Raw genomic sequence first — 25,942 nt, forward strand, 5'->3', positions numbered from 1 at the left:
CCCTGGATGTTTACATTTCAAAGAGATGGCTTCCAAGCCCTTGAGGAAACATTCCTGTGTTGCAAAATAGCAAAAGCCTTATTTAGCTTTTTAAAAAGCTGTACATACATTTCAAGGATGCAGAGAAAGAACAAGTTTTCTAAAGGAAATGGTTTAAGAAAAGGAAGGGAGAGAAGTCTTTTCTTTTTGACAAAGAGAAGTAAGCTGGGCTTTTTTTCCCCTTGTTTTTAGTTAGTTTTTGTCCTTACAGAAACCAGATGCATTCATTTGTTAAAGCAATATTTTTTAACATCTACTACATGTTCACAAGAATGGTAGCATGCCCTCTGCCTCGGTGTTGCAATACCCTGGGAGTTGGATATGATACATCCATCTTCCCTAGGAGGATTTAGGTGCTGGGCTGTGCCTCTCTGGGGGTAGGGATTCTCTGTCTCTTCTGTTTCCCTATCACTGATCATTAAAATGATCTTATATGTGTTGGTAGCTCACTCAATATACATGGAAGAGAGGGGGGCAGAAAAGAATGGTGGGATTATTGATTCTGAAGGATGTTCTGATGGTTTGTCCATTTGTGTTCAGGTATTTTGTTTATTTTTACCATGTAAAGCAACCATAGGGCCCCTCAGAGTTGGAGACATGGTGCTTTGAGGAATTCTCAAAACACAAGGTATAACCAAAAAAGCAAATTCACTTAGCAAACTTTAAGTCCTTTGCTCCCTTCTATGTGTATCCAGGTTTCTGGAAACTGGAAATTCTGAGTGCCAGTTCCGGGTAAGCGGCAGGAGAAGCCAACCAAAACTAAGCTCTTCTCAAAGCAGTTCTGAGAAGGAAGGACGTGAGGATGGGGAGACTGTTGCCAAAATCTTGGCTCTCTGTGCACCAGTGCCAAACAGAAATATGGAGACAGAGATATGGAGGAGAAGGAAAGAGTGGCTTTATTTCTTTGCCAGGCAAAGGGGGAACACAGTAGGTTAGCGCCTTGAGAACTGTGCCCCACTTCCTGGAGAATAAGGAGAGGTTATATAGTGAGGTATGTGGTAAGGATCAAGGCAGTAATAGTCTTGGTTCTTCTTTATTCTGCAAAGTTTCAAAAGGGTGGGATTGCTGACAGGATTAGGGTGTGTGCAGGGTCTCAGGTAGTTGGGTCTCCTAATCTTGGTGAGCTTCTCCGGTCCCTTTAATCTTGCCTCAGGTGGTTTCATGGTTGCTTCTCCCTTGATTAGTAATGGTTCCAATCTGCCCTTTGGAACTCAGGGAAGGTCATGGAGGCTGGAGTCTTGCCTACAAAAAATGGGGAACAAAAAGGCCTTCACACCGTGGAGCCCCATAGGGCTCTGCTCAGCACCAAGAGGACCAGAGAAGTTTGAGAGGCAAATTCCATATCTGAGCAATTATTTTTTAGGGACTTCCCTGGTGACGCAGTGGTTAAGACTCTGTGCTCCCAATGCAGGGGGCCTGGGTTCAATCCTTGGTCAGGGAACCAAACTCCACATGCATGCCGCAACTAAGAGTTCACATGCCACAACTAAGGAGCCCTACTGCCACAACTAAGACCTGGTGCAGCCAAACAAAAAGTTTTTTTAAGTTATTTTAGAGGGTACTTGAAGATTCTGTTAGACCTGGAGACCCCAGCTAGGCAGAGGAGGGCTTCTGGAGGCAGCTGAGTTTTGTGTGTACGACTGTGAGGCCGGAAGTGTGAAGTAGAAACCTAGCAAGTTTGGGGGCAGCTCTAGTTAGGGCCTGTAGGCACCTTCTATGTTTACACGTGCAGGGTAAATCTGGGTGGCCAGCCCTGGTGCTGTCCTGGAGATGCATGGGTTGTAGGACGCACTGGATTCAGGCCCTGAGGGGCTGCCGGCTTTCCTGTGTGTCCATGCCAGAGGATTTGGGCTGGAAAGAAGAGGCAGAGGGACTTCCTTGATGGTCCAGTGGTTATGACTGCATGCTTCCTTTGCAGAGGGTGTAAGTTTGTTGCCAAGTCCAAGCTCGCTCTGCTCGCCACATGACGGGCCAATGAATCAGAGACGAGGTGTTGAGGCAAGGAATACAACTTTATTCGGAAAGCCGGCAAACCGTGAAGATGGCAGACTAGTGTCTTCAAAAAACCATCTTATTGGGGTCTGGATGCCAGTTTGTTTTATAGAATCAGAGAGGGAGAGGCTGTGAGGAAGTAAAGTCAAAAGGGCAGAACAAAGAAGGAGAGGCTGTGAGGAAGTAAAATTAAAGGGCCATCAGTCTTACAAAAGATCTATGGAAATAACCAGCCTCTGAGGGAATATGTTAATTTCAGCCGTTCACACAGGTGGGCAGGGCAGATTGCCTGCCTGTGAGCTGCACAGAGGCACTTTAGTTTAACTTTCAGGCAGAGGGGCAGAGTTCCCTGAGGCAGGCCATCATGTATGATTATAATAACAAAAGCAGCAAAAAACAAAGGATAAAGTCAAAGCCACAGATCTAACATGGAGTCCGATTTAGCTCTATATGGTTACAGGTTCGATCCCTGGTCAGGGAACTAAGTTCCTGTGTGCCTCAGCACAGCCAAAAAGAAAAAGAAAGAAAGGAAGAGGCAGAAGGGGGAAGGTGTGGGAGATCAAGTACAGCGAGGGATGGTGGTAGGACTGGTTTGTGCTACAGATTCACGTCCCACAGAGCTGAGCCCTGCAGCTTGGGTCAGATTGGCTTCTGGTTGGGTGATCAGAGCCCTGAATCGATAGAGGGACCAAGTTGTTGCTGCAACTTTGGATCCTGGATAAGGGCACCAAGACAGAAGACTTCTGAGCAGAGGTGTACAATCTGGGCAAGAACCTATAGCAGCGCAGGTGCCTTGGGGAATGACCCTGGAGGGATGCGGAGTCTGGTCCCACGAGGGGCAGGGCAACATCAAGTTCCTGGGTGCATGCGCTGTTATAGGTGCAAAAATGCCCTTTGTGGGCTTGGTGGCCCAAGGATGTCCCTTCCTAAATGCCTTGGGGAAGCTACAGCCCAAAGACCTGTGCCCAGGTGAGGTCCTGCTTTCTCCCAGTGACCCTGTTGTTTTATATGTTGCTTGTATTATCTAATCCTGATCGTAAAATTCATGATGCTGTCTTCAGATTTTTTTTTCCATGATCAGCAGAAAAATGACAAAGGGAAAAAAATATTTTTCTTAATATAGCTCCCAGGTTATTTTTTTTTTAATTTTATTGAAGTATATTTGATTTACAATGTGTTAATTTCTGCTGTACAGGAAGGTGACTCAGATATATATATATATTTCATATTCTTTTCCATTATGGTTTATCACAGGATATTGAATAAAGTTCCCTGTGCTGTACAGTAGAACCTGTTGTTTATCCATTCTATATATAATAATTTGCATCTGCTAATCCCAAACTCCCAATACTTCCCTCCCCCACCCAGTCCCTAGGTTCTTTTTCAACTTAACAGTCATAGAGACTTCAGACTTTGGTGATTTAGCCATGTTTTCCAACAGATAATGATGTCTTGTTTTATTTTTTGAGGTATAGTTGATTTATAATGTGTGTTATAGCAGATAATGATGTCGTGATAGTGTAAAATCATAGAAAATATATTTATTGGTCTCTGCCGCTAGTTCCTGGCACAAAGCACCTAAAACTCTTGTAATTTCTTAAGTGATAAGGGACTTCCCTGGTGGTTCAGTGGTTAAGATTCTGCGCTTCCAATGCACAGGGTGCGGTTTCAATCCTTGGTTGGGTTACTAAGATCCCATATGATGCATGGTATGGCAAAAAATAATAATAATAAAAAATTAAAAAATAATTTCCGAAGTGATAAGACCACTAGGAGCATCTTTTGTTCTAATATTTGGTCTTTGATTCCTGGCATAGAGCTCCAAAATCCTTTAGAATTTCCCAGGTGATAGGAGTCTCTTTTGTTCTAATCAGGCAAATCTTGTGGGTTCCTGAATGGGACCTGGTCACCAGAAAGACTAATCCATGATTAGAAGGTAGGAACTTTCCATACCTCCCTCACCTCCTGCCCCCATTCTCCAGAGAGAGAAGGACTGAAAATGGAGTTAATGATCAACCATGCCTATGTGATGAAGCCTCCATACAAATCCCAAAGGTATGGGGTTCTGAGAGCTTCTGGGCTGAAGACGCGGAGGTGCTGGGAGAGTGGCACCCCCAGAGAAGGCATGGAAGTGCCAAGCACCTTCCCACATATCTTGCTCCATGCATTCTTCCATTTAGCCATACCTGAGTTATATCCTTTTATAATCACCCAGCAATCCTGCAAGTACACTATTTTCCTGAGTTCTGTGAACCACTCTAGCAAATTAATTGAACTAGAGGAGGGAGTCATAGGAACCTTCTATTTATAACTTGGTCAGCCAGAAGCACAAGTGACAATCTGGACTTGTAATTGGCCTCTGAAGCAGGGGAGGGGCAGTCTTGTAGGACTGAGCCCTTAACCTGTGGGATCTAACGCTATCACCAGGTACATAGCATCAAAATTGAGTTGAATTGAAGGACACCCAGCTGGTGTCAGAGGATTGTTTGGTGCGGAAAACACTATGTTAGAAGTGTCAGAAGTCTTGTACGTGAGTAAAAGAGAAACACTGGAATGTGTTGTTCCAACTCAGACAGGGACACAACAGAACACAATGAAGACACAGGGCCCTTCAGTGCTATTCAAAGGGCATGTATAGACCAAATTTCTTGGGCAAATTTATTATTATTATTAGGTTAAAGTTTCTAATATTTTGTTTTTCAAATATAAAATGTGTATGTATTTTTTGAATTTAGCTTGGTGTCACTGTTGAACTTGTTGAATTGGTATGTGGTGACACTGTTGAACTTTACTCCAGCTTTACAATTCTGGAAAATGGCAAAGGTTAAAGAACCCCTCACCCCCACCCACATATTGTAGGAAACAGCTTACTGCAAAGCACCACCCTTCCCCATTGGACTTCAGTAAGACTCATGAGAGTCCCCTGGTTTACCTAGGAACAAGGCTCATATGACCCTCCAAATCCCCCTTCTTTGTCTCATCAATATTTACTGAATTGTTTGTTGCCACTGAGCAATAGGAACTACAGAAAACCTGACTATGTAAGTCTAACATATGACACTTCGGCATGTTGATTATTTTGAATTAAATGCACTTAAGAACAGCCAGTGAAAGAAAGATGTTCTGACCATACATTGTCTTCCTGAAAACAGGAAATCAGTCTCCCACGTGAAAGGTGCCCTCCTTGTACCAGGAGGAAGAAAGATATTTATTTACTTACTATTTATTTATTTATTTATTTATTTTTGGGCTGCATTGGGTCTTCATTGCTGCATGCAGGCTTTCTTTAGTTGCGGTGAGTGGGGGCTACTTTTCATTGTGTTGCCGAGAAAAACCTGGCCTCTGTTCACCGATGCTGAATAGAAATACGGAGACAGGGCTTTGGAGGAGTAGAAAGGAATAGCTTTATAACTTTTCTAGGCAAAGGGGGAACACACTAGGCTAGCACCTCAAGAACTGTGCCCCTCTCCCTGGGGAATAGAGAGAGGTCTTCTAGTTGGGGCTTGTGGTCAGGGGTAGGCAATAAGGATCAAGGCAGAAAGAGTCTTGCATTCTTCTGATGGGTTGGTGGTGAGGTAAGTAGGAGTCAGCATCATCGAACTTCAGGTCCAGCTGGTCTGGGGTCTACATGCTTGTGGGCAGCATACCATCATTAATCTTTAACTTCTCCCACTTGGAGGGAGTTTCAACTTCTGCAAAATAGCTCCAAGATACTGTTGTGTGCATTGTTGTTGAGGAACCAGAACCTTGTCCCAAGGCTGCTCTGGCCTGTTTCTCCCTGGTCTCAGGCATCCCCTCCCCTCACTAATTAACAACTGCTTGAATCTGCCCATTGGAACTCAGAGAAGGTCATGGAGGCTGAAAGAAGGCTATTTCCTATAATCAAAGAAATAGGGGACACAGAAAGATTTTTTGCCCAGGAGCCCCACAGGGCCTGCTCTGTATCAGTTACAGTGCATGGGCTTATCGTTACAGTGGCTTCTCTTCTTGCAGAGCACAGGCTGTAGGTGCGCAGACTCAGTGGTTGCGGCGCGTGGGCTTAGTTGCTCCTCCGCATGTGGGATCTTCCTGGGGCAGGGATCAAACCTGTGTCCCCTGCATTGGCAGGCAGATTCTTAACCACTGTGACACCAGGAAAGTCCCAAGAAAGACATTCTTAACACCAGAGACAGGAAATTTGGGGCCAAGAAATCTGTACAAACCTTGTTAAACGGATCCTTATCTTTCTGTTTTCTTCTTTACCACTTACTACTCCAGCCCAAACCCTTTGTTTTGTCAGTTCTTCACAAATTGATTGTTTTTTTGTCTAAAAGATGTAAAAGCTTCCTGCTCTGGTCACTTCTTTTGCTCTTCACTTTCTTGTGAAGGTTCCCAGGTACAGTGAGACTTTAATAAATTTTTTATGTGTTTCTCCTGTTAATCTGTCTTATATCAGTTTAATATTTAAGCCCAGCCAGAGATCAAAAGATGGTAAAGGAGAATTTTTCTTCCCCTACAGAACAATGCTTGTTAATAGAACTTAAGTAAAGTTTGACTAAGATTCTCTCTTCTCCCCAGTGCCCTGAATTTTGGATCACTTTTGAGCACTGAAATTCAGAACAACCCTGCCATCATAACAGCCCCTCCCAAGAGCAGGCAACTTTAGGGTAGAACATTCCCTGATCAATTCTAGGTAATGCAACATCCTCATCCACTCTCACCTATTTTCTGTTTCTTTTGTTTTGTTTTGTCTGCACCACGTGGCTTGCAGGATCTTAGTTCCCTGACCAGGGATCCAAGGCGCACCCCCTGCAGCGGAAGTGCGGGGTCTTAACCACTGGACTGCCAGGGAAGTCCTACTCTCACCTATGTCATTTGTTTGTTTGTTTTTCTAGCCTTGCTTATCCTTCCTGATAAAGAAAAGCTCTTGTCTGTCTGGCTTTTGAGACTTTTGCAGGTCATAAGTTTGGAGCGTTCTCTCTAGTGCAATAATCCTTTCAAACAAAACCTCTCCTTATCTAAGTTTGAATTTTTTACCTGACAGTGGTAATGATTTTAGTTGTTTCATCTATGCTGGAAAATGTATATTCTCTATTTTTGTGTCACAGGGTTTAATATTATAATCATATAGTAATCAACATATAATCATTAAGTCAAAATAGTTCCTTGTGGGAATTCTCTGGTGGTCCAGTGATCAGGACTCTGAGCTTTCACTGCACAAGTCTGATCCCTGGCCAGGGATCCTGCAAGCTGTGCAGCATGGCCAAAAATAAAAACAAACAGACAAACAAAAAATAGTTCCTTGTGTTTTCTTTTTCCCTTCCCTTCCCTTCCCCTTCCCTTCCCTTCCCCTTCCCTTCCCTTCCTTTCCCTTCCCTTTCCTTTCCTTTTTCTTGCCACACAGTGTGACTTGGAGGATCTCAGTTCCTCGACCAGGGATTGAACCAAGGCCATGGCAGTGAAAATCAAAGAATCCTAACCACATGGCCACCATGGAACTCCCTTCATATTTTTTCTTTAATAATTGGTGTCTATTTTTTGATATGACAAGAAGATGTTGGGGCCCAGTGTGGGCCACCTCAAAATGTGCCTCAGTGACATATTATTTTGAATTAAAGCTACTTAAGAAATGGGCAATGCAAGGGGTACACTCTGACTCTCCTTTTCTATCTCCTGAAGCCAGGAAATAAATCTTAAATGTGAAATATTTATTCCCTGCATCTGGAGGTAGAAGGATACCCTTATCACCAGCGATGGGAAATTCGGGAGAGATGCCTGTATAAACAAACCTTATTACTTCTTTAGTTTACTTCCCCCAGCCCAAATTCTGTTCAGATTCTTCACTAATTGAGCACTCAAAGCCCAAGTTTCTTTGTCCTGCCAATTCCTTGCAAATTTATTTTTTCTTTGCCTAAAAAGCATAAAAGCTGCCTGCTTTGGCCATTTTTTAGATCCCTATGAAACCACCACGTGCTCGACTTAAAATTTCTTTTTCTCCTGTTGTTACCAAACTCGGGTCTGCTCACCTGAGCGCAGTAAAGCCAATCTAATGACACTGGGTTGTGGTGAAGGAAAATGTGGCATTTATTTTAAAGGCACAAATATAAGGAGGATGGAATCCTCCTGCTCAGAATCCCCGAACTCCCTGATGGTTTTTGTGGAGAAGTTCCATAGGCAGAATTTGGGGCGAGGGCTGCAGAGTGTGTGACTGTCTTCTGATTGGTTGGTGGTGAGGTAACAGAGGCCCAGGATGGGTTCCTGGCAGGGTCCAGGAAGCTTGCCGCTTAGCCTGAAGTTACCATCCTCCACCTGGGTTCCTGCTGGAGAACTCAAAGAGATTGTTATATATATGTTCTTTCAGAAGGAACCAGGATCCTGCTTTAATCTGTGCTCTGTTTCTTTATCGCTCCTCCCTTGCTTCTGCATTCCCTTACTTCCCTGATTAACAACTGCTTGAATCTGCTCTTTGGTACTCTGGGACAGTCTAGGAGGCTGAAGGCTATTTCCTGCAAGCATGGGGGACAGAGAAAGGATCTGTACCTGGGAAGGCCTCACAATGTCCTGCCATTTCAACCCTAACTTAAAATAATTAAGAAGCAATAGGGCTGCACAGAATAGACAAACCCTGAAAACCCAGAGGCACTGAGAGCGACCCGCTGACCCTGCCCCTGCTTTGGCCCCGCCCAACCCGACCTCTTCCCCTGTCTCTACGTCCGCGCCCAGCCCAGGCCCCGCCTCCAGGTGGCCCCGCCTCTTCCCTTGGCGCTCATGAGCAGTTTCCTGCAGACCCGGAAGCGGTTACAGCGGAGCGGAGGTCGCCCTACGGGATCGTGAGTTTCATCTTTCTTGTTTAAACCTGCGCTTTGCGGTACCCCGTCCTCCACACCTTGGTCTGAGGGTCTACAGGGACTTTAAAATACGCGCACTAGTCCTCCACCCAAAGTAAATGCAGACGTCGCCTTGAGAGGTGGGAGGGGGTGGGGAGGTGCCGCTTCTCTTTCTTTTTGAAATCCGCTAGCTGAATCCCTGCCCTCCGTGCCCTCCGGATTCGCACTCTTTGCCCCTGGAGGGCAGCGCCAACTGCTCCGCTACAGGAGAGGCCGCGTCCTCCTTATGATCCCGGGATTCTGGAGAGTCCGCCGGATTCCCGAAACACACCCACTTCCCTTCACTTCGCACACTCCTCCGCCCGGTCTCTCGTTCCCCAGGCCTCCGCTGGTTAGTCACCGCCTCTCCTCACCTTGCGTTGGGGGAAGAGGCTAAAAAGGGCCTGTTTTGAGACACCCCGGGTTTTTCTGTCTCAAATTCTACCCGACTGCGTAATGTGCTCTTTTAATGTGGAATTAATAGCCGGACATCTAATCCCATCTGTTGACTGGGAAAAAAAAAAATGCACCACCCAGAAGTTGAGAATTATGTTTTATTTGGCAGGCAGAACTAAGGACTTAAGTCTTGAAGACAGCCTCTCAGATCGCTCTGAGGGACTGCTCCCAAGAGGTAAGGGAGGAGCCAGGGTATATAGGAATTTTGCAACAAAAACCAGGCAGTTGGAACAACAAACGATTAATTTAAGAAAACCAGACATCTCAAGTTAGTGAATTTAGTGCTTTTGTATGTATGGGAAAATGCAAGTCTGCGCTCATTGAAATCATCCTTTTGGAATGTACCTTGGCTGTCTAGGGCCGGTATCTGGCTTGGCTATTCTTCACCCTGAATTCCCTCAGGGTGCACCGTCCGGTTGGCTGCAGCGGCTCTTGGCTTGATGGCTGCAACGTCCTTTGTTTAATGATATGGCAGGGGACGTTCTGCAGCCACACATCCCATTCGTGGGCAAATGAGGGACAGACCCACTGAGAGAATTAGGAAAATGAGACAAGAATAAGCGAGAACCACCAGCAGATGGCAAAGGGAAGGGTAGATGAGGAACTTGCAAAGAGGCAGTTATTGTCCCCAAAAATAAAACAGCCAGTTATTTTACCAGCAGAATGGGTTTATTAAGGAACAGCAGTACAGGACAGATTGTAGCCAAAAAACACGCAGGCAAGTCCAACAAGCAATGGAGAGGAATGTTGCTTTATAGAGAAAAAGGAGGAAGTTGGGAATGCTTGTTTTGAACAAAAGTTCCTTGGAGGGAAGCGAAGAGGTTGGAAATGGCAAGGCTTTTCGCATTGATTGGGCTTGTGAGGTGAATAATTCTTGTTAAGGTTCGTAATTGATGTCTTCCTGTTGGTGTTTGTTATTTACTTATAGTGGTGGTGCCTGAGGGCTTCCCCTTAAAGCCTCCAGACTCCATTTTAGATGAGCTTTTCTTTATTTTGTTTCACAGAGTGAAAGAATAAGCTGAGAAAGTAACAGGGCAAGAAAAGAAGATACAGATTATTTAGCGGGGGGGGGGGGGGGGGGGGGGGGGGCGGGGGGCGCTCCAGGGAGATGAAGGGCAGCAAGATACAGAGAGGAGGCTCTTGATCAGCAAGAAGAGTGTGGGTAATAAGGGGGGGGGGCAAGGTTAAAAGAGTTGGGCAGAGAGAGCAACGATGAGCTGGTACAGAAAGAAGGGGCAACGGGAGACAAGAGGAGCAGAGAGAGAAACAGCAGGGAAAAAGCATAGCAAGCCGGGGGTGCCAGAGGGTGGGGACAAGGCAGGTGTAGCAGGACAAAAGAGCAAACAAAACAGAGCAAAGATGGGGGAAGAAAGAGGCAGAAATACATGAAGATTTGAGACAATCAGGGGGATTGGGGAGAAAGGGCAACAAGAGGGGAAACAAGTTGCCAGAGTGGAGTGGAACAGGTGTGTGAGGAGGAATACAGAGAAGGGGAGGAACAGCAGGAGCAGAGGAGACCAAAACGAGCAGAAACCTAAGAGGAGAACACAGGAAAGCCAACAGAAATAATGAGAAAGGGAGCCAGCTGATTGGATGTGGATGATGAAGTGGTGAGGTATTTATTAGTGGCTTTCTAATATAATGCATTTTAAATTTAGTTAAATTATGCACCTGAAAATGACATTTGTGAAACTCCTTTCTAAAAGGCTTGTGCATTTTGTAATTATTTGTATCAGAAGATAACATCCATTTGCAATTTGACGGAGCAGTGATTTGACTCAGTTTGTTGTGGGTCACCCTCTTCCCAGCGTGGGGTAGAGAGAGGGTCAGGGAGATGAGAAGGAGAGCAGGAAATGACTGTCACTATGTGTGTGTGTTTGTTTTTCGCTGCCCCAGGCAGCTTGTGGGATTTTAGTTCCCCCCACTAGGGATGGAACCCATGTCCCTTGCAGTGAAAGCACAGTCCTAACCACTAGACTACCAAGGAATTCTCTACATGGTGCATTTTTATTTTATAAATTATTTATTATTTATCTGTTGGCTGTGTTGGGTCTTTGTTGCTGCACACGGGCTTTCTCTAGTTGCAGAGAGCGGATGCTAGTCTTTTGTTGTCGTGCGTGGGCTCCTCATTGCCGTGGCTTCTCTTGTTGCGGAGCATGGGCTCTAGGCGTGTGGACTTCAGTAGTTGCGGCACATGGGCTCAATAGTTGTGGCTCACGGGCTCTAAAGCGCAGGCTCAATAGCTGTGGCACATGGGCTTAGTTGCTCTGCGGCCTGTGAGATCTTCCTGGAGCAGGGATTGAACTCGGGTCCCCTGCATTGGCAGGTGGATTCTTAACCACTGCACCACCTAGGAAGCCCTATTTTTTGTTTCTTAAAGCTTTTATTTGTTTGTTTGTTTGTTTATGGCCGCACCACACAGCATGTGGCATTCTTTTCAAAATATGACATACTTTCATTTTTTACAATTTTGACTTCATAATTCATTAGATTTTTTTTTCTTCAATTTTTACACTATTTCCCTTTTAAATTGGGTCCAGTACAGACTGAGGCCTGCAGGCTCTCTGCTCTTTGTTGGAAACATTCTTTGGAATCTAGTACATAAATTTAGTTTTTTCCAGTGTATACTTTGGTAAGAATGTCAGGGATCTTTTATCTCAACAGCCTAAACCTAGTTTAACCTGTTACTGTAAAATTCCATTTTCTTTCTTTTTATGGACCTGTTAAAATAGTGAGCTGTGAGCTACCAAGTAGATGTTTCCCTCAAGTCCCTCTTGTCTGTTCCGTGCAGATGATGAAGGATGGGCTGAATTGACTTGGAACCTTCTCCCAACAGAGCCCTGCAGTTCTTGATGGAGAAGTTTGCTCAGAGCTTCTTTCTGTAGGTGATCCTCTGGCAGTGTTGTCAGCAACAATTGCTGTGTTCAGAATTATGTATTTTGTAAATGTTTTACTGTGATTTTTTTCTAGAAAAGAGGAATTCAGTGCTTGAGATCAATATGATCAGACCTTGAAATAGAAGTTTCCTTTGCTTCTGTGAAGCAGCGTGAATTCGGTCATGTGAAAGATGATCCTAGAGTTTTTTCTTTTTAAGATTTTTTGATGTGGACCATTTTTAAAGTCTTTATTGAATTTGTTCACAATTCCTTCTGTTTTATGATTTGTTTGTTTGTTTGTTTTTTGTCTGAGAGGCATGTGGGATCCTAGCTCCCCGACCAGGGATCAAACCTGCACGCCCTGCATTGGAAGGCAAAGTCTTAATCACTGGACCACCAGGGAAGTCCTGGTCCTGGAATTTTTAAGGGAGAAGAGCAATAAGGCCAAACTCTGCCCATTGGTCCTTCCAGGCCACCTTTTCAGAATTCAGTCATATCTGGTTCTGCTCAGTCAGCTCAGACCTTCTCAGGGTAACTTGGTGAAATGGCCCCCTCCTTGGGACCCAGGGAGCCCACCTCAACTAGATGATTAACTAAAGCAGTGACTCTGAATCGGAGTGATACTGACCCCTGAAATTGTCAGTAAGATTCAGTGTGTGTCTGTGTGTGGCAGTTCGTGGATGGAGTGCCCAGTTGCCTTTAGAATTCTAAATGGGCCCTATTCCTCCAAAAATGAAAAGAAAAAAAGCAAAAGAATGGAAGCAGGGGCATAGGCTCAGACAGAGAGACCATCTTTAGAGGTCTTATTCCTACATTAGAGTTAGAGTTATCAGGGGTAAACTTGTAAACAAATCATGTGACTCTCTGGGATTGAATCCTCCATTAGGTCTCATCGTCATCAGGACAAAATCCCGACTCCTCACTGTGGCTACTAAGCCCTGTATCATCCTCAAGGCCCCACTAGTGTCTCCAGCCTCATCCTGGGAGCTGACCCTGTTCTCATGGCTCATTGTGCCGCAGTCACATCTGCTGTTTCTCTGGTCCCAAACACCGACACCTTTTCAGCCTTAAGTCCCTGCTCCTACCCTCTGTCCCTATATCATCCCAGCCCTGGCCCTTTCTCCTCCGTTAGGTCTAGGCTCAGAGATGTGTCCCCACCCCTCCAGTTCATTCACCTAAGGTTCCCTTTCCCAGTCAGTGTCTATCACGTGCTAGTTTTATTATCTCCATATCAATCACTCATATCAGAAATGCTTAGTCGTTCCTGTTTCCCCTCCATTGGAGGGCACAGAGTCTCTGTCTTGCTCACAGGACAGCTGCCACCTCTTACCTCAGGGTTTTGCTTAGATGCTAGGGCTGTGGGTTGGGCTGAGTACTCTTCAGTGTAGACCAAGAGGCAGGGATGAGCTTGGGTGCCATATTTCTTCTGGAAATTTCAGCACCCATTAATCTAAACCTCCTGTTGTTACTTACTTTACTCAAATAGGAGCAGAAGAATGTACTGCGGCCTAAAAATCCCTGAGCACCTGGTGTCCTCACCCAGTGTGCTGAGGTGTCCTCATGTTCAGCCTGCTGTGTCATTGTCCTACCTTAACTCCCAGGTCTTCCAGGCTGTGCATGTCACCAGGGACCAGTTACCATCTTGGGCAGGGGCTTTGCCTTCTACCAGGTCACCTGCTCAGAGTCAGGGACCCTAGTTTCCCTTCAGCTAGGGTGGGGAGAAGGTCAAGAGCCTAAGGGGGCATGAAAGAGGCACTCCCTAAAGAGGTAGGGATTCTTGTAATTTGCTGTGAGTGAGAGAGGGGGAGACAGTAGTAGCCTCTTCTAAGAGATCTGGGGCCTCTCTCTTTGTGACGCCCTCACTGAACTCATTCCAGCCAATTTTCAGCTGTGAGGGTTTTGTTTGTTTGTTTGTTTTGGTTTTGGTTTTGATGTTTGTTTGTTTGTTTGTTTTTATTGGGCTATGGGGGAATGGGCTGGGAAATATCTCTGCAAGTTATGCCCCAGGTAGGGAAGTGTCCGTTCTAATTTTCCTGGGAGAGCTTTTGGAGCTTTTTCTTTTTCTTGGAGCCACTGCTTTTGCCGGCAGCAGCCTCTTCAGGTGCACTGCTGAGGGGCTCCTCCTTGGAAGATAATTTTCTCTTTTTCTTGGGGACCCTCTTGTTTCCTGACTCTTCAGGGTCACTAACTGGTTCCTCTTTGGGAAAAGATTTCTTCCTCTTGGAAAGACCTCCACTGCTAGCTGTCTCTTCAAGGTCACGACTAACCAGCTCCTGGAAAAAGATTTCTTTTCTTTAGGTTTGGAGGAGACAGATGGATCTTCCATTCCATTCTCCTGAGGAGCCTCCTGGGGCTTTTGCTTTTTCTTCTTCTTGGGTCTTTCACGTGTCTCCTCACACTCCTCCGGGGTACTACTGCTGTTTTCTGAAGATGCCAAGGCAATCGCAGCCAGCCTTTTTCTTTTCCTTCTTCAAGCGTTTCTTCTCCTGTTTCTCCAGCTTCCTAGTAATCTCAGCAGCCGCTTCCTCTGCCTGAACCATTGCCTCCTTCATGACTTCCAGATTCTTTCGTGGAATCTCTCCAGTCTCATAGAAAGACAACCGCTCCTCAACTTGTTCTCGAAGCTTCTCCCCAAATAACACTAGTGGGTACCTCAGAGAAGCAATCAATTCGTGAGGCAATACTGCATTTGTTTGCCAGGTATCGGGAGATGCGGCCTTTGTTCTTGGCAGCTGCTCGGCCAATGAAGGTAGAGTGGAAAATGAGTCCGTATTTGGGAGTGTTACCCCTTGTCTTCAGAGCTCTGGAAACTTGGTCCCTTTGCTGGGCCCAGGGAATCACTCAGACACCAGGACTGGCCATTGTTTTTGATTTTTTGCTGCACCCTGCTGCTTGTGGGATTTTAGTTCCCCCACCAGGGATCAAACCTGGGCCCTTGACAGTGAGAGCTTGGAGCCCTAATCACTGGACAACCACGGAATTCCCTCAACTGTTTTCAAACCAGAATCCGTGATGTCTCCAGTTGCTGGCAGGTTTTCCCAGCAGGGCTCACTTCTTGGCCTCCATACTGAAGGCCCAGTGTCCTGTTTGCAGTCTGTATGCATTACTGCTGCAGCACCTATGCCCAGAGGTCCCCAGGACTTTTAGTCCAGTTTACTCATATGGAAGGGGAGTAGAAAAGGAGGGAAAAGGGAAGAAGTGGAGACATTGTCCAGAAAGGAGCATGGACTCTAGAGCGGGCCTCTAGATAAGCCCAGTGAATGGTGTGTACACCTGCCCCAGGCGTGCTTGTGGGATCAAGGGGTGTGTGGAACCATTAGAAAGGGAAACTAAGCTCTTCCTAGAGCATGTGGAAATGGGTTAATGGGGAGTTACGGAGCTGCATTTTGGGGTGCCATTGTCTAAGCTCAAGTTTCCTGGGACCCAGATGCCAAGACTGAGATTTGCATCTGTTGGTTTAATGGGGAAACGCATGGTCACTCTTGAGGAATGAAGTGGAATTAGGCCAAGAGAAATGATATGGATCTGGCAGGTCCCCCCAGCATCCACTCCACACACTGACTTCTGTGGGGCATGCAAGAATCATTGTTCAACCCAGGGGATTTTTTAGGGAATGTCTCCAAATATTTGGGGGGATACCTTTGGTATTTGGGATTATTTTGAGTTTGCAAGCCTAAAAGGTTTCAGATGCATTTTGGAAGACTCACGTGAGAATCTGGAGTGTTTCTGAAAGATGTTGGGGTCTCAGTGGGGCATGTGCCTCCTTGTAGACATATCTTTCTTTGGTAGATTTTGGTCCTGCCAGTGTTTGGGGTGGAGTCATTATGAATGAAAATATGATGTCTTGGTTCAGTAAGTCCTTGGGTGTCTCTCTGTGTGTTATTCTGTTGTGAATTCATGAGTTATTGGGATTTGTGGGATTTCATAGCAAGAGGAGGGGTTCATCACGGAGTATCTTGGGAGGGTGTGGGACCCCACGGGAGTTTGTAAGAGTGTCTGATTCCAGAAATGGAACATTGGGGCCTTTCGAAGCTCAGCTGGCAGATGGTTTTCATTAGGGAGAACTTACTGGGAGTGGGTCTGGAGACAGAACACCAGAAGAGTTTATAAGGGGGCCATGATGTAGAGAAAGATCTTTGAAAAATCGGAGGGCAGTGACACCACAGCAAAACACCTGCAGCAGAAAAGCTCATCCTTGGGACTTTTTTTTTTTTAACTATAGTTGATTTATAATGTGTTAATTTCAAGCATACAGCATGGTGATTGAATTCATATATATATATATATACACACACACACACACATACATACATATATATATTCTTTTTCAGATTCTTTTCCCTTATGGGTTATTACAAAATATTAAGTATAGTTCCCTGTGCTATATAGAGTTCTTGTTGGTTATCTGTTTTATATATAGTAGTGAATATTTTAATCCCAAACTCCTAATTTATCCCTCCCCCCTCCTTTCCCCTTTGGTAACCATAAGTTTGTTTTCTATGTGGGTCTATTTCTGTTTGGTTTGGTTTGGTTTTTATTTGGCTGCGCAGGGCAGCTTGTGGGATCTTAGTTCCTTGACCAGGGATCGAACCTGGGCCCCTGCAGTGAAAGTGCTGAGTCATAAGCACTGGACTGCCAGGGAATTCCCTATTTCTGTTATGTAAATAAGTTCATTTGTACCTTTCTTTTCTTTTTTTAAGACTCCACATATAATAGATATCTTATGATACTTGTCTTTCTCTCTCTGGTTTACTTCACTTCTATGAGAATCTCTAGGTCAAACTCTCCTGGAAAAGATACAATCTAACTTCCTTGCTGCCAGGCCAGTGGGGATTAGTCTCTATTGGTCACAAGCACCGCCCCCGCCCCCCGGCCCCCCCCCCCCCCCCCCCGCAGAGTCACGGGGAGGTGGGGGGCAGAGGGGCCAGATGGTCCAAACTCACTTTGGAACAAGGATATATCTTCAACGGGGAGGAGCAGGGAGTCCTGGGTAGGCAGCTGGGGAGAGGATGGGGAATGCTGTTTTTTGGGGAGACGGCCCTGGTGATGGCAGGGAGACTCGGAATTAGAAAAAGGGAAAGCTCAGTCCATCCTCACTGGGTGACCCTGGGCTCAGCAGTGTCTGGAGTCGGACAGGGTGAGCTGATGGGGTCATACTCAGAGAAAGGGTATTTTCTTTCCTACCAACACACACTCACCATCACACACTCACCATCAGCATACACTTCTCCCTCTCCATCATCTTCTCTAGAACAGCAAAAGGTGATGCTCTCGCAGGTGGGTGATGTGAGGTTGGAAACGTGGCTTGTCTGTTTGTGCCTCTCCTGTGTCCCCTTCCTTCAAGCCTTCCACCCTCCTCTCTAATGTTCTGCTTAGACACACACACTTCCTGCTGTTAAACTATCAGTTTGCATGATCCCAGGACTCTGGGCTGTACTTATTTAGGCTAATGTCATAGCAAAGTGAGAATTTACACACAGGAACCTTTCTCCATTGAGAGATTTTGTATCATTTTTACTATCATTACTCTAAATTCTTTTTCAGGCATTTTTCCTATTTCCTCCTCATTTATTTGGTCTTGTGGGGTTTTTTCCTGCTCCTTTGCCTGCATGGTGTTTCTTTGTTTCCTCATGGTTGTCCAGACTTTTGGGGTTGCTTGTCTTGAGGTTAGTGACCCCAGATTGAGGGGTCCGGGCAGCCAGGAGACCTCTTCTCTCTCTGGGGAGGAAAGTCTCTTTCCTTGCTAATGTGCATCTCTCCTCTCATCCTGTGACAGCCCCACTCACAGTCTCAGGACAGTATGGCATCCTTTTTCCACTGCATCTTCTATTTGCACATCTCAGCAGTTGTTTTGGTCATTTGTTGTTTTTGTTTTGTTTTTGTTTGGTTTTTTATTGATGTGTAGTTGATTTACAGTGTTGTGTTAGTTTCAGGTATACAGCAAAGTGATTCAGATATTCGTATATACTTGTATGTGTGTGTATATATATATTTTTTAAAAAATCTCTTTCAGATTCTTTTCTGTTATAGGTTATTACAAGATAATGGAATACAGTTCCCTGAGCTATACAGTAGGTTCTTGTTGGCTATCTACTTTATATACAGTAGTGTGTATGTGTTAATCCCAGTGTTTTGGTTATTTGTATTGGTGTTATTGTCCATCTTAAACACCCTCCCCAAAGTTTTTTTTTTTTCCCAAAGTTTTTTTTTCCCCAAAGTTTTTATTCACTCCTCTCTTCCATCTTTAAAATAACGTTCTCTGTTAGCTACATTTCCACCTCTAGTAAGTACCCGTTTCTGTGATCCATTTCAGAGCACAAGGCCCTAAAACCTTGTTTACATTCTTCAGTTCTTCACTTGAACCCCATCTAATTAAGCTTTTATATCCTCCATGTCACTGACACTTTCAGAGTCAGTGATGACCTCCTAGTTTCTTTGTCTTCTTTCCCTTTCTTTCTTTCTTTCTCTTTCTTTCTTTCTTTTATTGAAATGCAGTTGATTTACAATGTTGTGTTAATTTCTGCTATACAGCAAAGAGATTCAGTTATGTACATACACATATATATATTCTTTTTTATTATAGTCTTTCCTATCATGGTTTAACACAGGATGTTGAGTATAGTTCCCCCTGGCAACTACCAGTCTGTTCTCCATGTCTGTGATTCTGTTTCTGTTTTGTAGATGTTTGTGTCATATTTTAGATTCTACATATAAGCTATATCAGATGGTATTTGTCTTAGACGTCACTCAGTATGACACTCTTTAGGTTCATCCATGTTGCTGCAGATGGCATTATTTCATTCTCTTTTATGGTTGAGTAGCATTCCATTGTTTTCATATACCACATTCTCTTTATCCATTCATCTGTTGGTGACCATTTTGGTTGTTTCCATGTCTTGGCTATTGTGAGTAGTGCTGCTGTGAACACAGGGATGCATGCATCTTTTTGAATTAGTGTTTTGTCTGGATATGTGCCCAGGAGTGGGATTGCAGGATCATATGACAACTCTATTTTTAGTTTTTTGAGGCACCTCAGTATCATTTTCCATAGTGGCTGCACCAATTTACATTCCCACCACGTGTACAACTTCCTTGTTTCTAAATCCAGTATTTAACATCCTGTGCACATTTGCTTTTCCTGTCAGCAGCAGGTGGCACAGGTCATCACTCCCTCTTCCTTGAAATACTTTTTTTCCTTGGTTTTTTGTTTTGTTTTAATTTTTTTTAGTGATTTTATTTATTTAGTTATTTAGTTAGTTATTTTTGGCTGCATTGGGTCTTCATTGCTGCGCATGGGCTTTCTCTGATTGTGGAGAGCAGGGGCTACTCTTCATTGTGGTGCACAGGCTTCTCACTGCGGTGGCTTCTCTTGTTGCAGAGCAAGGGCTCAGTAGTTGTGGCACACGGGCTTTGTTGCTCCGCGGCATGTGGGATCTTCCCGGACCAGGGCTCGAACCCGTGTCTCCTGCATTGGCAGGTGGATTCTTAACCACTGCGCCACCAGGGAAGTCCCATATGTATCTATGCTTTTTCAAATTCTTTTCCCAATTAAGTTGTTACAGAATATTGAGCAGAGCTCCCTCTGCTATACAGTAGGTTCTTGTTGGTTATCTGTTTTAAATATAGCAATGTGTACATGTCAATCCCAAACTCCCTAACTATCCTTCCCCACTAAGTGTTTTAATATATAAGATAAAGGAAATATTAGATATTTACTTAAAGTGAGAGAAACAACACATAGTTTCTAAAATTCTTTGAGAGATGGGAGAGAAATGTTTGGAGACCAAGGCCCTTCCTCTTCAGCTTCCTCCAGTGCCTCTTTGACCTCCCCTCCTGCCTGTCGTCTCCTCCTCACTCTGCTCCAGCCACACAGCCCTCTTTCCCTTTCCAGGGATCAAGTTTGTACTGTCTGGGCCCTCATGGGGGTGTCTCTGCCTAGAACTATCTGAAGGTGCAGGTGGCAAACACACTTCCTCCCCCAGGTCTTTGTTCTGATGTCCCCTTCTGAGGGGAGCCTTCTCTGACTGCCCCCCTCCCATGCCAGCCACACCCTCACCCCCACCTCTTGTCCGTAATATCTGCTTGGCCTGTTTTCTTCTGCTCCTTACTCTTCCATGCCAGGGTCCTGGTGACAGCAATTCACCACAGGTCAAAAAGAGACAGATGGTGGGGGCTGTCTTGGGCTTGCCTCTGCTGACTGGTGCTTAACCCAGGCTTCACATTCGACTGATGAGGCATTTTGCTTATATGTGTTTTGTATCCTCCCCCATCAGAGATTCTTCTCAAATAGTTGGGTAGGGCCTGGCCCCAGAAATGTTTACGGTGCCCTCAAATGCTTCTGATCTGTTCCCGCATCGAGCACCAAGGCTCTGTATCCTCCCATTCCTGAGGGCTGAGATCAGTCCCTGGGAGAGGCGAGGGGGCGCTGCTCTGCATGGGGATGGATCCGGGCTGGTCTGTGACCTGAAGGGGATTGTTGGGTCCAGCTGAGGTGCCCACTGCTGCTGTGTACATGAGGGCCTCAGCAGGAGCAGAGCATGATCTGAATAAATGGATAGGAAAACCCCCTAGTTGGTCTCTGCGTAGGAGTTTACTGTCCTGAGTCCCTCCTGTGACTGTGGGCAGCAGAGGACTGTCTGTTCCACCTGGTGAGGTCTTCCCCATGTGTGTGGTTGTGGCACAGGAAGGGGGCATGTTGATTCTAAGTATTAAACAGTATCTTTTCCACTCTCAAGATTCACTTCTAAAGACTCATGCTGCCTAAGGAAGATGCCCGTAAGAGGAGGAAGAGGAAAGAAAAGGAGTCAGGAATGGCTCTTTCTCAGGTAAAGTCATATTCTCATTGGATTCTCTGTCCTTCCTGAGATGCCCTTCTTTGGACTCGCTAATCTTGTCTGACTCTGAAGTATCCTGCCTGACACCTGTACATTCACGCTCACCTGGGGCCTTCCCTCAGGGCCTGTCATCTCCACTTAGATTCTGTCTTATGATGACCCAGTGACCTGGAACTTGAAGAGGCTGCATTGTGGTTTTCGAGAGACAACTGCTTTTATTTCAGTAAATTTAAGTGTGTATATGTGTGTACATGAGTGCATGGATGTGCAAGCCCATGGTTTTTATAGAATACGTATCATTATTTCTAAATAAGTTATGTATGGGACTTCCCTGGTGGTCTAATGGTTAGGACTCTGAGATTCCACTGCAGGAGACACGGGTTCAATCCCTGGTTGGGGAACTAATATCCTGCAGGCCGAGTGGCGTGGCCTAAAACTTAAAATAAGTAAATAAATACATAAGTTATATGTTATTTAGTTATTGAAATTATATCTTAAATATTTTTCATTGCCTTAAATTTTTCCTCACTATTAATGAGTTAAATAGTAATAAGAGTAACATGTGTGTGCAGGTATGTGCGCACGTATGCAGGATGACATTTTTTGCAGTTCTAGGTTGTTAGCCTTAAACTTATTTCAAGTTTTCTCAGGGAACCCTCTGTGAGTGTACCTTTGATGGTTTTATATAACTTAAATTCTTTACATTTAAGTCTGGAACCTAAATACCTGGGTTTATATGCTTGTTCTACCGTCTTTAGCAATTTGACCTGAGGCAAATTTCATAAAATATATGTGACACAGTTGGCTCTGCCTTAAGGTGAATGGGACCAGATCTTTTTATTTTTTTAATTAAAAAAATTATTTTACATTGAAGTATAATTGATTAACAGCATTGCGTTAGTTTCAGTTGTACAGCAAAGTGATTCAGTTACATATACATGTATCTATTCTTTTTCAAATTGTTTTCCCACTTAGGTTATTACAGAATATTGGGCAGAGTTGCTCGTGCTATACAGTAGGTCCTTGTTGGTTATCTGTTTTAAATATAGCAGTGTGTACATGTCAAGTGCAGACTTCCAGTCTATCCCTTTCCCCCACCCCGGACCAAAGCTTCTTTTTATTTTTTTTAATTTTACTTATTTATTTTAAAAATAATTTTTATTGGAGTATAGTTGATTTACAATGTGTTACCTTCAGGTGTGCAGCAAAGTGAATCAGTTATGTATATATACACATATCCATTTTTTTCAGATTCTTTTCCCATATAGGTTATTACAGAATATTGAGTAGAGTTCCCTGTGCTATACAGTAGGTCCTTGTTGTTTATCTGTTTTATTTATAGTAGTGTGTACATGTTAATCCCAAACTCTTAATTTATCCCCGCTCCACCCCTGACCTTTCCACTTTGGTAACCATAGTCTGTTTTCTATGTCTGTGAGTCGGTTTCTATTTTGTTTATTTATTTGTTTATTTTAATATTTTTATTTTATTGGAGTATAGTTGATTTACAATGTTGTGTTAGTTTCAGGTGTGCAGAAAAGTGAATCAGTTACATATACACATATCCAGTCTTTTTTAGATTCTTTTCATAATATTTGCTATTATGTTATTATAGGAGTTAGTACACGCAAAGCATTTAGAGAAGTGCGTAGCACGTGAGAAGAGTTCAGTTTTTGAGATTACTGTTCCTGTCATCACCATAGACTTTAAAGCAACTATAGACATTGTCATCTCTGAAGATGTCACTCCTGCTCTAGTTCCTCTAGCCATTGAATATTACTTGGTGTGTGGAGCATAATATCTCACATTCTATAGAGATAATCCTGTGTCGATTGTGTGTGTGTGTGTTTCTTGTATTGTCCACAAAAATGGGAAATCCATGCTGATTTAGGGCCTATCATAACCTCTTATGGAAAAGTAAAATAAACCAAAATTAGGGACATATATCTCACTCAGAAATTCCTTACACCCTCTCCTCATTTTATGTGAAAATACAGTCTCTCCTCATGGCCCATTGGTGAAATGTATTTTCATTTCAGGCACGGTTGACATTCAAGGATGTGGCCATTGAATTCACTGAGGAGGAGTGGGAATGCCTGGACCCTGCTCAGAGGGCCTTGTACAGGGACGTGATGGTGGAGACCTACAGGAACCTCATCTCTGTGGGTGAGGATAACTTCCCTCCAGAAGTCAGGACCTGCCCTTGGGTATCTTTGCATTTTCCCTTGTGTGCCTCTTGGGAGCCCATGCATTGCCTGACTGAGATCAAAGCCCTGTTGACTCAGAAATGAAAAGCTTCATAATGCAGCAGGGCTTTGAATTTGTCCTTTCTTCGTATGATCTTCCCATTTCATGATCGAGGGTGATTCCAGAGCTTAAATATGCATAAAATCTTATGACAAGCTTAAAATATCCAGTTCCCTTTTTTCTGTCCTTGTGCTTTTGATTCAGTAATTCTTGGAAAAGAGCTAGGTGTCTGCATATTACACTATGCTGTATGTGTTCAGAAGGAGACAGGCAGTGGATGAATTTTTGAAATTGTTTTTTAGCTTTATTTGACATATAATTGTCAAATAAAATTATGATATGTTTAAAGTGTATAACACAATGATTTGATATACATTGTGAAAGGATTCCCATCAAGTTAATTAACACTTATGTTATCTCACATATTTACTTTTTTTCCTTGGTGAGAACACAAGTTCTACCCTTGTAGCACATTTCAGTTTTATAGTATTATCCACTATAGTCATCATGTTATACGTGAGATCTTCAGACCTTATTCATCTTATGACGGAGTTGTGTGCCCTTTTATCAACCTCTCCCCACTTCCATAACCCCCAGCCCCTGGCAGCAGTTATTCTATTCTGTGTTTCTAGGCCTGGTTTCTTCCCTCATCATTGCACTCCCTCCCTTTTATTTATTTATTTCTTGTTTATTTATTTTTGGCCGCACTGGGTCTTAGTTGTGGCCTGTGGACTCTTAGTTGCCACATGTGGGATCTAGTCCCCTGACCAGGGATCCAACCCTTGCCCCTTGCACTGGGAGCTTGGAGTCTTACCCGCTGGACCACCAGAGAAGTGCCTGCACTGCCTCCCTTTTAAATCTCTTCCTTTTTGCCCCCATGTTCTATAGTTAAGAAAGGGACAGTATTATGCTACTTGCTGAGTCAGTTTCTCTTCTCTTCCCAGGTCAGCGTTTTAAGTGCCCGAATACATTTATCTTCCCGCAGATTGGCAAGTACAAATGCACACGTGCCAATTACTGCCTACCCTCCACTCTTTTTTTTTTTTTTAAACCAATTGTTTGTTTGTTTGTTTTTAAAGATTTATTATTTATTCATTTTTGGCTATGTTGGGTCTTTGTTGTTGTGCACAGCTTTCTCTAGTTGTGGCAAGCGGGGGCTACTCTTTGTTGGGGTGCAGGGGCTTCTCATTGTGGTGGCTTCTCTTGTTGCAGCGCACAAGCTCTAGGCACATGGACTTCAGTAGTTGTGGTTCGTGGGCTCTAGAGCACAGGCTCAGTAGTTGTGGCACACGGGCTTAGTTGCTCCGTGGCATGTGGGATCTTCCTGGAGCAGGGATCAAACCTGTGTCCCCTGCATTGGCAGGCGGATTCTTAACCACTGTGCCACCAGGGAAGTCCCTACCCTCTACTGTTTTTAACTTTTTTTAAATTTTTTTATTTTTTTTAATTGAAGTGTACTTGATTAACAATGTTGTGTTAATTTCTGCTGTTCAGCAGAGTGATTCAGTTATACATATATACATTCTTTTCCCTGTTCTTTTCCATTATGATTTATCACAGGATATTAACTATATCTGTTTTCGCTGTTTTTCTTTTCTTTTTTTTTTTTAATTTATGTATTTATTTATTTATTCTATTGGCTGTGTTGGGTCTTTTTTGCTGTGCATGGGCTTTCTTTTTTTAGTTGAGGTGAGTGGGGCTACTCTTCGTTGTGCGCGGGCTCCTCATTGCCGTGGCTTCTCTTGTTGCGGAGCACGGGCGTTAGGCGCGTGGGCTTCAGTAGTTGTGGCTCACGGGCTCTAAAGCACAGGCTCGGTAGTTGTGGTGCAGGGGCTTAGTTGCTCCACAGCATGTGGGATCTTCCTGGAGCAGGGATCGAACCCATGTCCCCTGCATTGGCAGGCGGATTCTCAACCACTGCACCACCTAGGAAGCCCTGTTTTCGCTGTTTTTCAAAGTGGATTGTTTGTTTTCTTAGTTTTGAGTTTTAAGAGTTCTTTGTATAACCTGGACACAAGTCCATGATCAGATACATATCTTGCAACTATTATCCCCTCATCTGTAACTGGCGTTTTAATTCTAATAGTGTTTTTTTCTTTTTAAACTTTTTAAAAATTGAAGTATAGTTGATTTACAATGTTGTGTTAATTACTGCTGTACAACAAAGTGACTCAGTTATACATATCTATGCATTCTTTTTCATATTCTTTTCCATCATGGTTTATCACTATTTACTAATTTTCATTATGACTTACAGATGATAGTGCTTCAGTGTGTATTATGCAGTATAACTGACTCACACCACTTGTTAGTGTTGTGAAATGGCCATTCGGAGTGTATATAGTTTTTTAACTGGTCTTAAGAGAATTATTGTATTTTTATAACATCGTTTTATTAAATTCTTCCTCATTTCTACAGTGCAAATATGGTTTTCTGATTCTCAGTTGCCATTTATTTACATTATTCATCAGTTATATTGCAGAAATCGGTCCATCGAGAAACCAAGCACCACACTCGGAGGGTTGGAGAACTCAGGTTTATTAAGCTGGCGGCCCCAGATGAGCTAACGCTCCAAAGTTGTGGGCCTCGAGCTCAGGGTGAGCTTTACTTTTATACTGCACATGTTTACAGAGCATGGAAGTTTCCAAACAGA

At 44.0% G+C, this 25,942-nt stretch overlaps 2 pseudogenes; one reads left to right on the forward strand and one right to left on the reverse strand.

Moving 5' to 3' along the window:
• The first annotated feature begins 8,823 nt into the window (after positions 1-8,823).
• LOC130838443 (zinc finger protein 665-like) overlaps positions 8,824-25,942 on the forward strand; it is a 73,575-nt pseudogene continuing 56,456 nt past the window's right edge.
• LOC130838436 (nucleolar protein 56-like) lies at positions 14,199-15,062 on the reverse strand (annotated as a pseudogene).

This window comes from Hippopotamus amphibius, chromosome 16, assembly GCF_030028045.1.
Source record: "Hippopotamus amphibius kiboko isolate mHipAmp2 chromosome 16, mHipAmp2.hap2, whole genome shotgun sequence".
In the NCBI taxonomy this organism is placed as follows: domain Eukaryota; kingdom Metazoa; phylum Chordata; class Mammalia; order Artiodactyla; family Hippopotamidae; genus Hippopotamus; species Hippopotamus amphibius.